This window comes from Girardinichthys multiradiatus, chromosome 22 (genome assembly GCF_021462225.1).
Source record: "Girardinichthys multiradiatus isolate DD_20200921_A chromosome 22, DD_fGirMul_XY1, whole genome shotgun sequence".
NCBI classification, from domain to species: Eukaryota; Metazoa; Chordata; class Actinopteri; order Cyprinodontiformes; family Goodeidae; genus Girardinichthys; species Girardinichthys multiradiatus.
This window is the reverse complement of record NC_061814.1, coordinates 22,605,155-22,620,690: the sequence shown is the minus strand read 5'-3', so window position 1 is coordinate 22,620,690 and position 15,536 is coordinate 22,605,155.

The window sequence follows — 15,536 nt, the reverse complement described above, 5'->3', positions numbered from 1 at the left end:
ACGGCCTGCTACAGATACCACCATGTTTGACACTCAGGCGTCGTATGACCGGCAGCTAGCTCCTCTTATGCTCCAGCGCTGAGACTGATGAGGATGATTTGTTACAGCAGGAGCTCAGCAAACCCTCTGTAAAATTTAGCAACCAGGAACGGGAGGATAAGAGCACACAGACAGACAACCACTGGATCTCTGACAAATGTGGTGAATTACAACAATTCTGCAAAGATGAGTAGGCTAAAATCCCTCCACAGCGCTGTAAAAAACTCATTGCAAGTTATCACAAATGCTTGATTGCAGTTGTTGCTGCTAAGGGCCCAACCAGTTAATACGTTCAGGAATTAATCACTTTTTCATACAGGGCCATGTAGGTTTGGATTTTTTCTCCCTTAATAATAAAAACCTTCATTCAAAAACAGCATTTTTTTTTACTTGAGTTGTCTTTGACTGTTTGATGATCTGAAACACTTATGTTTAACAAACATAAAAAAATAAGAAATCAGGAAGGGGGCAAACACTTGTTCACACCACTGTATCTAAATTACACTCAGTTTATACTCTTCTTCAGTTTGTCAATACCTAACTCCACAGGCAACATCTTTAACCTTAGAGTGGAAAATGTGTCTGGTTTTTAATATTTTAAGTACAAGAAAAAGTTATTTTACAACAGGAAATTACAACAGAGGTGGAATTTTAGTTGTGGTGTCAAAAGAGGTTCTGAAGAGGCCTCATCCTGTTACAAAATTGACATCGGCTTTTAAAACTAATGTGACACGTTGACACAAGAGTGATTCAAATGAAGTTCTACTTACTAAGATTTGAATGGGTTCTAAAATTGTAGAGGTTGATTTCAATCTGATCAGCAGAGAAAAAACCACCAGTTTCAATATGTGAAAGTTCAAGCCTACACATCGGATTTAGTCTGCCTGTAAACCTTACCATGTGTAGTAGATGTAAACTTTAATAACATAATTAAGTGTTTATAGTGATTAAAACATTAAAACAGTATCTATCTGTTGTAATATCTTCTTAACACTAACAAAGAAAACAGTTAGCAATTGGTTCTGAAACCTAGCATCAGAATAATCTGAATTGGCAAGAAATGTGATTTCACCTACTCTTAATGTGGCATGGTTGTTTGTTCCAAACTTGCTAGCTTGGTCTGAATATTTTAGAAACTGCTGATCTGACTAGATTTTCCTTCACAAGCATTTCACAGATTTGCAAAGAATGGCCAGAAAAAGAGAAAATATCCAGTGAGCAACATCTGTATAAAATGCTTTGCTGATATCAGAGGTCAGAGGAGAATGAACAGATTGGTTCAAGATAATATAAAGGCAACAGCAGCTCAAATAACCATTCGACAGAACCAAGCTATGTGCAATTCCATCTTTGAACACGCAGCAGGCTGAAACTTGAAGCAGGAGGGCTATAGCAGCAGATGACCACACCAGGTCAGCCACCCCTGTCAGCTAATAACAGGAAAATGGATATATTTGTGCAAGCTCTGCAACATTTATGAGTCTCTATTTCAGCTGAATGTTCAGAATTTGGACTAAACAACATAAAACATAAATACATCCTGCCTTGTATCAAAGCTTGAGACAACTGTTGGTGGTTTAATGGTGTCGGAAATTGTTTCAATTAAGCATTCCTTAAATTACATCGAGCAGATTAATTTTAATACTTTAAGTTATGAGTTATTGCAGAATGACTTCAGTTCTTGTTACCCAAATATTAAACCTGCTATTTACAGCTGTACATCAGGAGTTAATAAAATTGCTCATTGTAGTTAGGTGTCTGTAGACAGCATTTGAAAGCGGTAAAACAAAAAATAGTTCTGGCACTGAAAACATTCCTACATCGGCTATCCTGCTGCAAATATATTACTGCAGACCTTAGTCTGGGTGTTTAACCAAGCCTCAAAGTGGTGGGATGTTATTGTTCCCAGATTCACAAAGTGGTTGCAGAACTTTGGGCTGTCTAAACACATTTTTAGCTTTCTGTGCAACAGCATCCAGCTCTGGAGCAACAAGACCTCGGGGGTTGAAGGTGCGTTCGCTCTGTGAACAAAAGGGTTAGCTCCGGAGCTGTAGCTGGGCAGCCCGTCCTGTCCGTTGCGGTCTCTGCTGTCTTCTTCCAGACTGGGAGACCACGTCTTTGCAGGGGGTTTCTCTCGAACACCGTTTGCTCCTACAGGGCTCGGAGAGAGTCAAGCAATGCTTGTACCTTAATTACCACCGTTCATGAATGAAAATACCGGATACACAGACAGTATTTCATTCGTACTTATCTTTGCATATGATCGATGATCGTATGACACTCTTGGATCCGGTTTGAAGAGTTTATGTCTGTTTGCCAGCAAAGAGACATCAGCGCGCTTTGTTCCCCTCCTATCCCGATGAACACCGGTGTGGAAGAGGGCGGATGTAGCAACAGCTGTGCAGTTATCCCGTTTCCTGGCTGTGCCGGAAGAAGGTTAATGCACTTTATTTTGAAAGTTCCAGAAAAGTCCGTACCGGAGTTTAATGTTGAAATCCATGGCTGTGGGTCCCAACAATTTCAATTAACTCAAGTTTTCTCCATTTCAGTCCAGTCAAGTAATTCTGTTAAGGTACATTTAAGCTTGTGTTAAATCAGAGTCTAATTTGATAATTCTGAACCTAACTGGAAAAAGTACAAACATCTGTTAAAATCCTTTTGTTTTATCATAAAGAACTGACCAAATATTATGGTATTGTTGAGGATCAGACCTGCTCTTGTAGTCTATAGTTATTATTGCGCACATATACCCTAATATTTTATATAACATGAAACAGACATTCATTTCACAAAAACAGACAGACAAAATGGACAGACATTGGCCACATAAAAGTTTGATTACCCTGTTTGTCAAAGAATTGTGAAAAATTGAAGACAGGTCTATGAGCTTTCTTATGTTTATCAGTATTTTCAATATAGGTAGAACCGTTGCTATCTTTATATGATTTTGGAAAAAGTCTGAAAACCTTTTTGAGATAGAAGTTTGGCAATGATCATCAGAACATCAGACCTTTATTAGCGCTTTTAAGGTCCCTCAAAGACGCTCTACAATGAAATCAGTCATTCCCATTCACACACATTCACACACTACTTTTTTACTTTTTTAATATTAGCAATTTCATCTGCAAAACTTTGAACATAATTTTACTTCTATTATTTTTAAAATGCACATTGTATCCTCATTACCCTTTTTGTTTCCACCAGGTCTGTTTTGGACGCTTCAATTCTTTTTTATTCACCAAGAATCAATTAGGTGGTCTTAGTGGGGTCCACCTTAAAGGTGTTGTCTGTTGGGTGTCATGTTATCATTGTCAGGTCAGTGAGCTTCATAAGTCAGTCAGAACCTTGGTCATTTGGTCTGTGCACATATATATTAAATAAACCTAGTTAGAGCTTCAATCCAGGTTAATTTTGTGTCTGCAGACTTTAGCCAATTTTTTGTTTTGTATTCATAAAGAGCAAGATCCAAAACATTTTCAAAAGGCAGATTGTGGCAGAATGTAGATGAAACTGCTTATTGGTTCACAAAATAACATTCAAGCACACAATCACCATATGAAAGGTTCTACTTCTAGAGAATCACAAAACCTTCTGGGGGTCGGTTTTGACCCGCGGACCTTGAGTTTGACACATGCAGGGTAGAGTTACAATCTTCATCAGAGCTCTCAGCAGAGACAGGCTGCTGCTGTTTGCAGAAGTTTTATCTTTGTTTTCAGGCAGCTGCATTTCGTTTTTCAAGGTCATTTCACAGAGCTTGAATTTAACTTCTCTTAAAAGAGGAAAAATAAAAAATGCACACAATCTTACTCAAATATGGAATTATTTACCTGTAAAATTAATCTTTTGCATTTTATCATGGTGTCGCTGGTAGTTTAACACCATATAATGATTTTTAAAGCACCTGCTTCTCACTAACACTTGACTACAAGATTTTTTTATTCCCAGATCATTTCTCAGCACTGTTCTGCAAGCGCCAGTGTCACACAGAAAAACTACAGCTTCATTATTAACCATTAGGGTTATTTCAAGTTTACTATTCTTGTCCATGTATGCTGCTGCAATGTCTATGTTTTCCTCATCCTCTTCAACTTCCCCTTTGTTTTTTTGAACAACATTCTGTCCTCCTTTATCTAGTCATTGTTGATTGGGTTGTCCAGTTAGACAGTCTTTAGCCCAGTGTCCATTTTGTCCACAGGACCAACATGTGTCCTTGTCACCTCCTCTTCTCACTTGTCAGAGAATTTAAGTACACCCTTTCATCAAACTTTTTGACAGGTGGGTGGGACTTCCGGTGAGGGCGGGATTTCCGGTGGGGGCCATATGGGCGCCATGTGGTTGCCATGTGGGCAGGTGGTGTGTCCAAGGGGGCGTAACAGTGGATGCTGATTGGTTGTCGTCATTAGGGGCAATACCTTAAATGAGTCAATTAAAACACAGGGGTGTGTTTGTTATAAATAGAACAAGACAAATATGGTATTATCGGAAACTGTTTGGCATCAGCACCAATTAAAAATAGAGGGGGTGTGTTTGTAAGCATCGTTAAACCTTGAATAACCCAATGAAAACAATAGGGCGTGCCTTAGTGTTTACTTTAAATACAGAGATAAAACTCTGCACTTTACATGCAGCATTCGTTGGAAAAAAAAGAACACCCGTTCAACAATGGCTAGAGTTAAGAGAGTTTATCGTCAAGCGGAGGAGAAACGCAACGCGTGCCAAGATGATGATGATGAACAAGCAACTGCATCATATACTTCCTCAACGGAGATACCTATCGGAATTCCCGTCGTGACATACTCTACCGATGATGAGGATCCAAAATCAACTTCAACAACCATGGTTGAAAATCAGACCTCGGTTCGGCCAAGAGGTATGTCAGTTCTGTGCGAAACCCCAGTGACCGTCTACCAGTATTCATCCCGTGAATTGAATGCTCCTAAGAAATCAACATACTACATCTGCAGGGTACAAAGACCCCCGTTCAAGACTCTGCAGGAAGAATGGTCTTTGGAGCCATATGGCCTGGTTGGCAGCTGGGGTTATATTTTCATGTATGAAATAGGAGAGCTTTGCCTGTATCAATTGGATCAAGATGAGGTATTTAATGGATCACTGGCTCTGTGTACACTCACCCACAGCGACTGGGCTGTGTTAAAGCTTGCAATCCCGCACCTTAATGATAGCCCTGAAACAGTCTCAAGGCAGGAGAGGGAGGAAGAAGAAGAAGAAGAAAATGAACTGTCTCCTCGACCTGTAAAACGGGCGAGAATGTTTCATATACCATCCGATGTTGAAATAGCTGAGAGAGAACCTCTCTTTAGCGCAGTGTGGGGGTCAAAAACCACAGCAAATGGCCGCTGGTCTTTTCGGGCAAGCAGATGCAGGAACAACCGGACGAGTCCCTCAGATCTGTTTGTGTTGGAGGCTTTCAATCAAGACTGCGGCGTATTCAAGACAATGCTGGCTCTGCCGTTTGAAGCTTGGGCAGAGAAGATGAGTGAAATTGGACATCGTCTTTCCGACCTTTTCCAAAAGTCACGAAGTTGGATCGATGTCATGTCAGTGAAAAAAACGCTGACGTTTCCTGTTTTACGTTTAGAACGAACCCTCTTCTGAGGACACGCCCCTTCCTATGATATATATACGGGGGGGGATAACTGCAAGCTCACAGACACTGAGAATCGTATCATGAGAATGAGTGGACCGACACCATACAGGGATCTCTACAACCACCGAGCAGAGATCCACTTCTCTCCTGAGCACGATGAAAGCTTCAACATTGGACCATATCATCCGCCTTCCCCTGACCTCTTCTCACCATCCACCTCAACATCCTCATTCTCAGAGAACCACTACAGTCCTGCATCACCTACAGGATACAACATGAAATATCTACCGCTTTCTCCAGACCTCTGCTCACCATCACCGCTATTCATGGCTGAGTCTGTAGACGCGAATGTCCTGCCTGAAGACATGAAGGTGGTCGTGGAGGAGGAGGTAGCCACCGGCTACTCACCCTCTACCGAAGCCCCTACACAAACCCTGGAACCGATGGAGGACCCTCAGCCTTCAGCAGAGGATGAGAGTAACCAGGAGGACGAAATTGACGGTTGGTTCTCAACCACCCTCATCAATACGGTGAAAACAGCGATACTTCATTTATTCAACATAACCTCTTTGAACTATCTCAGAGAAACCTGCTATGGATGTATAACGAACCACCCAAGCCAGCGTCAACACCATTGCCTGGAGGTACTGGGGGAGGATTATTACCAAGTCAACTTTCAACGCATCGTACGACGACTCGTAACCCCCAAACTCATTCCTGCTATTCAGAATCTTCTGGTACTTCGAAGCATACAAGCGGATGACTTCAGAGTGAAGACGATTGCCAAGACGGTTTTATATGAACTGAAATCGGTACAAGGCATCCACAGTGCAATAGCGCACGTTTATGATCGCATGGTCGATGAGAAACATCTCAAACAACTTAACTCTGTTTCAGAGTGCTATGGACTGACAAACTGATCTCACATGTTTGATGACTTGTTGTTGTATCATTTTTTTTTTTTTAGTATTCCAGTACTTTAGTTAATCTGCATTATATGATTTTTCTTCTTTTTTCTTTTTACTATTAAATACAATTAAAGTAGGAACATAGTAACCTTTCCCAAAAGTGTTGTTTAAAAAGCTAGTAGTGTTTGAATTCATCTGCATTTTATCTGATTTTGTTTTCTGGTTGTTTTTTGTTTATATTAAATAAAAATAAATAAATAAAATAAAAATAAGGATAAATCTACCCTCCTGTGTGTTTTTTCTCATTATTTAACAAGTAATCGGCAGAGTGAGCATAAGGCAGAGATGGCAGGAAGACGGCTGATGAAGAAAGTATATTATAGCCCTTCAAATCCGGGAAGTTTTGGGGGTGTAGATAGGCTGAGGAGGGTTATGCAAGATGAAACGGGAAAGAAGGTTGCGGTTGAAAAAGTTAAAGATTTTTTATCAGGAGAAGATACCTATACTCTACATAAACCTGCAAGAATAAAGTTCCCGAGAAACAGAGTTTTTGTCACCAGACCATTGAGGCAGTTCCAGGCTGATCTCTGTGACATGCAAGCTCTGGCCATGGAAAGTGATGGTTATAATTATTTATTAACAGTCATTGACATCTTTTCAAAAAGGGCGTATGTACGAGTTTTGAAGAGGAAAACAGCCGCTGAGGTGGTAAAGGCATTTGAATCAGTTTTTACAGAAAGTCAGATCCCCAAAAAACTTCAGACTGATGCCGGTAAAGAGTTTTTTAACAAGAAATTTAAAGTTTTAATGGAGAAACACGGTATTGAACATTTTGCCACAACGAGTGAAGCAAAAGCTTCAGTGGTCGAGAGATTTAACCGCACATTAAAAACAAGGATGTGGAGATATTTTACTGCTAACAATACCCGGCGGTACGTCGATGTACTGCAAAACCTAGCTAGAAGCTACAACCATTCCTACCACTCCAGCATTAAAATGAGCCCTATGGAAGTGACCCCAGAAAATGCCTTTCAAGTGTTTCAGAATCTGTATGATGTCAAGTCCAACAGATATTGCAAGGACTCAGTGACAACGTTTAAACAAGGGGATCTTGTCAGAATATCCAAGGTCCGTGGAGTGTTTGACAAAAAATACGAACAGAGTTTTACGGATGAAGTGTTTACAGTGTATGACCGGATACCCCGTTCTCCTCCTGTATACAAACTCAAAGATTTGGATGGAGAACCTATCGAGGGTTCCTTTTACGCTGAGGAACTTCAAAAAGTAAAAATATTTAACGACAAGATGTATCAAGTGGAAAAAATATTAAAACGACGTACGGTCAAGGGAGTCAAACAGGTTTTTGTAAGCTGGAAAAACTGGCCTGAGAAATTCAACAGTTGGATCAAGTTTGATGAACTTCGAAACGTATAAAAAAGGTTTGCACTAAACCTCACAGTTGACACAGCATCATGAACCGTCAGGTAGAGGATGATGGCTTTTACGTTACTCTTCCATCTAATGCTAGCATGGAAGTGTTTAAAAATAATACCAGTTCAAGTTTCCGTGTAAATTTAGCTCAACATATTGATTTAGAAGGCCAATGGATGGTTGCATTAGCCGAGATTTCATACCCTCATACATGGCATAATTTACCGGATTATGATGCCTACTTTGAATGGAGGAAGGTTGGTGATGTGGAGATCAATACGCAAAGGATCAGAAGTGGCTACTATAACAGCGTTGTTCAACTCGAGACAGAGATGGAAATGTTTTTCAAAAAATTGAAATCGGGTTTACGCATTAAATTCAGCAAAGTTCAAAAGAGATTTGCATTTCAAGCAAATAGTCCGTATGAAATACGCTTCTTCAGCACTCTAGCTTATATGATGGGCGTGAAACCAGGGGAATGGATTCATGTTTCTGAACCAAAACTGGCTCCTTTTCCGGCGGATATAAAGGCTGGTTTCTATCACCTATACTGTTACAGCGACGTGGTCAGCCCACAAATAGTAGGCGACACTTTTGCACCTTTACTGCGGACCGTCAAAGTACAAGGCACATTCAGTGATATGATTACTCAGACGTTTAACCCCGCCCACTACCTTCCAGTCTCCAGAAGACATATTGAAAATATCAATATAGAAATTAAATCGGACCAAAACGTTCCTGTAAATTTCGTCTATGGAAAGACCGTCATAAGACTACACTTCAGACCGGTGATATCACAACGTAGCCTGAGATAAATTTTATTTGTATAAACTATTCCAGAGATATGTATATAACCTCTAAGATTGATTGGTTATCATTCATATTACGCTGGTCATTCAACACTGCATCAAGCAGGCAAGAGAGAACATGGCACATCTAAGTCTGAGACGTGATCCAAATCGCTTTGTAAATTACTATGTAAGTCAATCAGGCGGTAATCTACCAGGGTTTTATGGGGCCCCGGTCATGTACGGACGCGGAATTGGATCATTATTTTCAAAATTATTCCGCTTCGTATCCCCTCTGGTTAAAAAAGGATTTGCAATTGCAAAACCCCATCTTAAAACGGCTGCATCAAATATCGCTTCGGATGTCATCGGTAGAGCCGTGAGTAAAATGAGTGGTTCTACACACATCGACGGTCAAGAAGGTTCAGGAATTATGGTTTTATCCAAAAGACCCAGAACAAGACCCCCTGGTGATCGTTTAAGGACGGTTAAAAAACAACGACAAACGCGAAAAAGGAGATCAGTCGCAGCTGACAAACGAAGAGGAAGGAAGTCATCCGCAAGTTTTGATATATTTAAATAATGGCTCTTTTACATAACAAATCATCAGAGTGCACGCTGGCAGAGTTGGACTTATTTTCTGCCCCGATGACGCAGCTATCGATCGAAGATAAAATTTACACCGAGATCCAGCCTTTATCAGCAATCACTGATGGAGGGCCGATCGAGTTTTTCATTCCGGGAGACGGAGAAAAGTATCTGGATCTCAACGATACGCTGTTGCATCTCAGAGTGAAAATTACTAACGAGAATGGAACAAACCTGCCAGAAGATGCACCTGTAGGGCTCATCAACTACCCGTTAAACACCATCTTCAGTCAGTGTGACGTCACTCTCTGAGATCGAATGATTTCACAATCCAGCGCTACACATCCATATAGAGCCATGATTGAGACATTGTTAAACTTTTCTGAGGATTCTTTAAAAACCCAGTTTAGCTCCGGTCTTTTTTATAAAGACACTGCAGGTGCTCTGAACTCTATTGTTACAACTAACGGCCCTAACCAAGGTCTTAACAGCAGAGCAGGCTTTACGGCAAATTCCAGGGAGGTACATCTCCTAGGCCCCCTGCATGCAGACATATTTTTCTGCGAGAGACTTCTTTTAAACTCTGTTGACCTTAAAATTAAACTTACAAGAGCCAACGATGCCTTTTGTCTCATGGCCGCAAGAGACTCCACTTACAAACTCAGGATATTAGGAGCATCTCTTTTTATCAAAAAAGTTACTGTCTCTCCAGCTGTACGACTGGGGCACGCTTCAGCTTTAATGAAAGCAAATGCTCTGTATCCACTTTCACGTGTGAATGTAAAAACATATTCCATCCCTGAAAATTCAAGGGTATGCAACCAAGAGAATCTTTTCTTAGGCATCTTTCCCAAGTATGTGGTGATTGCGTTACTGGATCATGACGCTTTTACAGGAACACGCAATCTCAATCCGTTTGACTTTAATCATTTTGATATGGAATATTTAGCTTTGTGTAAGGATGGCAGACAAATTCCTGCTAAAGCCTTCCAGCCAAATTTTAACCAAGGTCATTCAGTGAGAGAGTATTACAACTTGTTTACGGCTACAGGACGACATCTAAAAGATCTTCCACTGAGTATATCACGTCAGGAATTTAATCAAGGATACTCTCTATTCACATTTAATCTTAACCCGGGTGAGGACACAGATGCTCTATCTCCAGTTTCCAGTGGGAATTTAAGATTGGAAATGCGCTTCAGAAACCCGTTGCCATATACCACCACGCTGATCATCTACGCTTGTTATGATTCTATTTTAGAGATTGATTCAAAGAGCTGGTGGATTATTATTAATCTAATCAGGCATGAATAATCATGAAATTGAGAGCCTGATGCGTCATCTGCTGGGAGATTTGTTTTGCGGTGTGTGGCCGTGCGACCAGCTGCCGCTGCTAGCTGACAAATTCCCAGGGCCGGCCTACTTTATCGTGAATACACATCCTTCACACATGCCGGGGGAACACTGGCTAGCTCTGACATTGGATGAGAATGGTCAATCCAGCTTTTTTGACTCTTATGGATTCTCTCCGGATTTCGAGTTCTACCCGTCAAGCATCGTAACATTTTTAGAAGACAGATCCTCAAAAATATTGTATCATAATAATCAGCTTCAAAACACTCTGTCCACTGTGTGCGGTCACCATTGCATTTTTTATCTATGTCATAGAGCGTGCGGATTACCAATGCAGCAAGTGTTGTCGAAATACACCGGAGATGTGATTAAGAATGATTTAATGGTATCTAACTTTGTGAAAAAATATCAGAAATGTGTCATTAATCAAAGTTGTACATTTTATACTCACGGAACATGCTCTTTGGAGATGTTTCTGGATTGTTATGGAATTTAAAATGTCTTATTTTTTTTTTCATTGTTTTTTTTTTTTTTCTTCTTATGATTTAATATTTGTGTAATGATATCATATGTTAGTGTGTGAAGTAGAGAACGAAGTTAGACTTGAAAAATATAATCAATAAATATTTTATTGAATAAAAGAAATAGACTACATGTTTCATTTTTCTTATAACGGTTTATGGTGAAAATGTAATCCATCGGGGTGGTAGTGTCGTCTTACGAAGAGACCTTTTTGATCTCCCATCAGCATTTTTTGGATCTTCCAGCTCAGATCTCGACCAGTAGGGAGAATGAGTTATCTGCCTTCTTTTTCTTTTTCTTCTCTGCTTAACGCTGGGGGGTGTACCCCCATTTTCAATAGATGTACCCTCTGTTTTGAAACGTCTATATTCTTCACGAGCATAAGGGTTAATGACTGAAGATATAGGGATGTTTACTTCTGACATGGAGTGTAGAAAATCAGACCATCCTCGGGTTTGTGATGCTCCAGATTTTTTAAACGGAAGCATGAGATTTTTCAACAAATCAATCATGTGGGACCCTTTTATAACATTTCCTTTAAATACAAATTCACCTCGCGAAGTCCAACTCTCACTTCTTTCGGATAATTTCTTCAAAATGTACTCGGCATTTTTACGATTGTGTTTAGGAAGGCTTTTCAGTACTTCCGTAAGAACCTGATCCTTAGGGGCCTCGTCCTGCCCTGGGCCTTGTTTTTCTTGGGACCACTCATGTTCAGGAACCTCTGTGTCACGCTGCAGCGTTAAACTGACCTGCTGTTTTTCTTCTTTGACACCTTGCTTAAGTAAAGTCAGATACCTCTGGAGAAGAGCATCGTATCTCTTGATTTTTTCATAAGAAGTCAAACCCGGCTCGTTTAATATCGCTCTCATTTCAGCATCCAAATTCTCCTCCGCCGTCTGCCTGATGGACGTGTCTGACTGGGTCAGACGCTTGAATTGATGAGGTGAAATGAGAAACATCTTCTGCGATGTTCTGAGAGACATTATCTTCTGATGATTCCACCCACTAGATCACCGATCAAGGGTGCAAGAACCGTTAAGATGGGCAGAATAAAACCACCTCGTTGCTTTTTGAGAGCCAACTGTTTAGTTTTTATCCCGGTTCTTTTATCACCCAACAATCTGATGATATTTCTTTGTTTCTTCAATTGTCGGTGTTGAGAGGGTGATAGTTTAATGTTACCTTTTAGGATATTCAGTGCAATCTCGCACAGAGCCTGAATAAAGTCGGGAGAGCAGTGTGCGAGAATATCTTTACGTTTCTGTGGACAGGCCTGGTACAAAGCTCTGAATAATGGTAAATTCCTTTTTATACGCGCTGACATGATGACTTACTGTGTTCTGGGTACGTACACAGCAGGCCACTGCTGAGGAAGTATCCCCGTTCTCAGTCTGAAATGTTCTGGGCAGGTAGGCGTAAAATCGATGATTAAATATCCATGAGCTTCTCTCGTTGCGTCTTCAAAACTCTCCAAGAAGAGACCCTTTTGAGATGGAAACATTTGGCGGGCCAGTATATTCAGCTGCAGCTTATCTCTCGGGTTCTTAAACAACACCATATAATTACAGTTCAAACTAATAGTGCGACTGAACTTTCCCTGATGAAAAACATTCTGAGTCAACATCATAACACTCATATTACGATGGTGACGAAACTGGGTAAAGACCTTCATCACGTTTTCATCATCTGAGGCTTGAGCAATAACATCGTCTAGAATAATCAGATGATTCTGATCAGGAGGAAACAGGTTTTAATCTTCAAAAGAATGAGGCAATCCTTCCACAAAGGTAATATTTTTATTCATCTTCTGCAATTCAGCATACATGGGTTGAAAAGATGTGTAAATCCATACAATATTTTCTGGAACAATATCCATGACATGATTACAGTTTTGTAAAATACTTTTTACAAAGAAAGTTTTCCCGCAGCCGCTGGGTCCAACTATCATACAAGAGAAAGGTGCTCTAAATCTAGGATCAAAATCAATCTCCTGTAAATCCATGTGACTTTTTATTTTATTTCTTCTTCAACTCTAATAACCGAAAGGCAGAGTTGTCCCGTCAGAAAAAAGACGTCTCTTATCATACACCAGTCGAAACTTTTTAAGAAATGTCGCGTTTGTCAAACGGAATCTCTTTTTATCCCTCCTGATCGTGTGCTGGGGGATTTCAATGGCACCCTCACTTGACCCCTGTAAGTAGCCCTCGACCAGCCCTTTGATGCTGTCAAAATTGACCCTCTCGCTGCATTCATGCGTCTGAGTGATGCCTTTAGCACGTATCATTACATTTTTACGGTTTTTGGTCTGGTATGCATAACTCTTGGGTCCTGTCGATGCAAACTCCGAAATGCTGTCACCATCTAACTCGTCAGTAAGATCACCCAGATAATTCCCCAATTCCAGAGGAGTTTCACCACTTTTTGTCACATAAATCAAACTGTCCGTGTCAATATAAATCAATCTGTCCTGTAACTTCTCCATGCTGCTGAGAAGTTTTAAACGTGCATAAGCGGTGGTGAATGCTGCTATAAACACATTATTTGTCTTACTTGGTGGATGTATGACACGTTTGCTGTAGTTCCACTGCACTACACACATTTCAGGGTTGAAAAAATGAAAATAGTTAACCCTGTATTTACTCGAGAACATGAAGCTGAAAAAGTCTTCAGGGTTAGTGATGACTGTGGTCTGAGACAGATCACTTCTTTGCGCAAATTTCCCCCAAAAACTGTTTAAACACAATTTTGCAACCTGCCTTTTGGCAGGATTCATCTCGATTTTCTCAGGGTCTAATTGGATGCCCTGATGCAGTTTGTAGTCGCTTATATACTTTGACTTACTCTCCTGATCCACTGCTTCAGACGGATAGCCTGAAGCCTCCTGCTTACCCTTTAAAAAGCAATGAATGTAACCTTTAAAGATTGTATCACTTCTCTTTTCAAAATGCCACACCTCTGTGATTTTAGCAAGACGATAACAACACTCCAAAGCTTTACATAGTTCTGCAGTCACCCAAACTCCCATCAAAGCTCTTTCTTGATCATTATGCATGCAGGGACCTGACTGGTTATTTAATTCAGCGCATGAGCGGCAGAGAGTGAACACAAGTTTACCTTGGGATTTTCTGTAAGGTAAAACAGGGAACAACAGGTTACGTGGTGGGTAGACCACAGCTTTGATTATACCGAAGTAGCTGCTGGGGTCATCAAAATCTTTGTAAATGATGGTGGGGTGTCCGAGGGGGAAAACGCAGTTGGCGTTTACATAAGGGTACAGAGATGTGTAATCCACATAGTGTACAGTTTCATCCGGTTCCGCTGTGTACCTCAACTTCATAGGACAGGTGCGTCCACCATACAGCGCATCCCGGGGGGATAGCGGTTCGGGTGCATTAACTTTCTCAAGAAAGCTGATCACCCCTGGGTCTGATTTTTTCATTTCAATCCACTCATGCTCCCATATGACTTCGAGACGAAGGCCGTACACAGTTTGTAACACCTTGCTTCTCTCAACAGTGGCTGCGTAAAACTGTTCAAATGCGGCCCCTCTCAACGGACACTTGTCATGAGGCATGTAACACTTTTTACAGCCGTGGAAAAAACAGCCATAAAATTCAAACGCAACTTTGACACCGTTAATCTCTGCATACCCATCCACTGAATATGGCCCGATTTTCTTTTCACCCCTATTTAATGCATGCTCGATAAATATGGCTCTGCTGTCTGCAATCCAGCCGAGCCATTGAATAGACGCGCTGGAGAACGTTTTACTGCTACGTCTGTAGTCCAGAGGTGATGGAATGGCTAAGGTTTGAGGAGGAAGGAAATTGGTTACAAAAACCTTCATGCAGGCTGATGCTATTGTGATACTTTTAAACGGATCCACACTTGTCTCCTTAAAGAACTCGTCTCTGAATTTTAAGCATCCTTGAAAAGGAATTTCAACGTCATTTTTACAATAACGAATAGCTTCTTTCTTAAAGTCAAAGACCTCTTTGCTCGCTTCTCTGTACCAGCTGCTAAACACCTGTTGTTCTTGAAGACTCATGCGTTCTACAGCGTAGCAGGATGGAGGAGGAAAAGCCCCCACATACTGGAGATGTTGTTCAGAGGAAAATAGGTGGGGAAAAAAACCCTTGCTTTGATCGGTAAAGCCTAACGCTTTCGGCATGGCACTAAGCTTCATGCACATGAAGGACAGGCTATCAATGTATTTTAACCTGTAATCAGGGTCGGTTAAACAGAAGACTTTACTTCCTACCATGACAATATGAGGTTTAATCCCTAACTGCAGCA